This window comes from Galeopterus variegatus, unplaced genomic scaffold, assembly GCF_000696425.1.
Source record: "Galeopterus variegatus unplaced genomic scaffold, G_variegatus-3.0.2 Scaffold4359, whole genome shotgun sequence".
Classification (NCBI taxonomy): Eukaryota; Metazoa; Chordata; class Mammalia; order Dermoptera; family Cynocephalidae; genus Galeopterus; species Galeopterus variegatus.
This window is the reverse complement of record NW_007730470.1, coordinates 135,190-137,835: the sequence shown is the minus strand read 5'-3', so window position 1 is coordinate 137,835 and position 2,646 is coordinate 135,190. Positions and strand designations below refer to the sequence as shown.

Here is a 2,646-nt window from a genome sequence, read left to right as displayed (position 1 = left end):
AAAAAAAAAAAAAAACAGAGAACAGAACAACATAGTGAGGTATGAAACAACTTCAAGTGACCTGATATACATGTAATTGGAATCTTAAAGGAAAGAAAAACAAAACCAAAAAATTACTAATATTTTAAAATTTAAAGTAATGGCTGAAAATTTTCCAAATTTGATTAGAAATATATGAACACACAGATCCAAAAACCTCAATGAGCCTAAGCACAAAAAACATGAAGAAAAGTACACCGAGGCAATCATAATTAAATTTCTTAAAATGGGTGATAAAGAGAAAACATTAAAAACAGCTAGGATCAACAGAAATTATCCAATCTCAACAACAGAGAAAAAACAATTGAAAAAAAATTAGTCAAGCCTCAGGAACCTGTGGGACCACAACAAATGGTCTAGGAGAGGAGACAAATGCCAGGCTAAAAATATTTTGAAGAAATAATAGCTGAAAACTTCCCAAGTCTGGCTGAAGACTTAAACCCACAGATTAAAGAAACTGAGAGAACACCATTCAGGATAAACCCAAAGAAATCTATACCCAGAAACATCACACACTAATTGCTGAAAACTTAGAAAAAATCTTAAAAGTAGCTAGAGAGAAAGAATGCATTACGTGTAGGAGAACAATTTGAATGACTATGTCCTTTTTTTTTTTTGAATTTCTTTATCAAAAACCATTGCGGCTAAAAAGAAGTGCACAACAATTTTAAAGTGCTGAAAGAAAAGAACTGTCAATCCAGAATTTTATGTCCATTGGCAATGAAGGCAAAATAAAGACATTCTCAGATGAAGGTAAACTAAGATAAATCATAACAAACTGAACTGCTCCAAAAAAATTCCTTAAAAAAGTACTTCAGACAGAGGAAATGATACCAGAAGGAAACCTGAAACATCGCAAATGGAAGAAGAGCAAGAGAAATGGTAAAAATCTGGACAGATATACTAGGCTATTCTTAGCAGTCCAAGTGTAGTGGTGTTTACAATAAGTTGATTTCTTTGTTCCTTCTCCACTCCCTCTACTTCACTTCACTAGCTCAAAAAGAATAAAAGACAGATTATTCTCCTTTTAAGTTCTTTAAAACATGCATGATGGTTAAAAGTAAAAAATACAGCACCATCTGATGGGCTTTTCAATGTATAAAGATATAATATGTATTAAGATGACTATCGAATAAAGAAATCTATATATGGGGGTAAGGTTTCTACATTCTTATTGAAATAGTAAAATATTGATTCTAAATAAACTATTAAAAGTTAAATATGTATTTTGCAATCCCTAGAGCAACCACTAAAAAAGTTACATAAAAGAGTTACATATACATATATTAGTATGTCCAAACTTACAACAGATAAATTAAAATGGAAGGCAAAAAAATTACAAATAACCCAAAGAAGGCAGAAAATGGGAAAAACAAACAAAAAACAGAAAACAAATAATAAAAATAAGGACCTAGATCCAAACATATCAATAATTACATTAAATGTAAATAGTCTAAACAAACCAACTAGAAGACAGATTGTAAGACTGAATGAAAATCATGACCTAACTATATGCTGTGTATAACAAACTCACTTCAAACATAATGATATAGGTAAGTTAAAAGAAAAGGACGAAAAAAATGAAAAGATGTATCATATACCATGCAAAGAATAATCAAGAGAAAGCTGGAATGGCTGTATTAAAATCAGACCAACCAGATTTCAGAGCAAAGAAAATTACTAGGAGCAAAGAAAAACAATATATATTGATTTTTAAAAAGTCAGTTCACCAAGAAGACACAATAAACCTGTGAGTGTAATGTACCTAACAAGAGAGCTTCAAAACAAATGAAGCAAAAACTGACAGAATTGAAAGGAAAAAAAGACAAATGTGCAATTACAGTTGGTGTCTTCAAAAATCCTCTCAGTAATAGAAACTAGTAGACAAAATAAAATTAGTAGAAAAAAATCAGCAAGGATATAGAAGAACTCATCAATACCATTAACCAACTGAATCCAAGAGATATTGTTATGGAATACTCCATTCAAAAACAGCATAATAGGGGGCTGGCTGGTTAGCTCAGTTGGTTAGAGTGTGGTGCTGATATTACCAAGGCCCAGGGTTCGGTCCCTGTACCGTCCAGCCACTAAAACAAAAACAAAATCCAGCAGAATAAATAATCTTCTTAGATGTGCACGGTAAATTCACTAAGACAGACTACACTGTGAATCATAAAATTAATCAAAACAAATTTAAAACTGAAATCATGTACAGTATGTTCTCTGACTATAATAGCACTTAACTATACTTCAATATGATCGATAAAAGAAAGAGAACAGGAAAATTTCTTTGGAAACTAAACAACACATTCCTAAATAATCTATTGATTAAAGAGGAAATCTCAAAAGAATGAATGACTAATGGAATGAAAATTCAAATACAACATATTAAAATTTGTGGAATACAGCTAAATCAGTGCTTAAAAGGAAATATATAGCATTAAATGCTTATATCAGAAAAGAAAAAAGTTTCAACTCAATCACTTAAACTTTTCCCTTAAAATACAGATATCAAGAAAATACCCAAATTAAGAAACTTAACAAAAACACTTCTAAATAACTGATCGGTCAAAAAATACAAAAGAAATTAGAAAATAATTGGAATGG

The 2,646-nt window shown here is 30.5% G+C and overlaps 1 protein-coding gene across 1 annotated transcript in view; it reads right to left on the bottom strand.

The window, feature by feature from the left end:
- The window catches only part of LARP1B (La ribonucleoprotein domain family, member 1B), a 117,800-nt gene that overhangs the window by 27,793 nt on the left and 87,361 nt on the right, over nt 1–2,646 (bottom strand). The gene's annotated exons all lie outside the window — the stretch shown is intronic.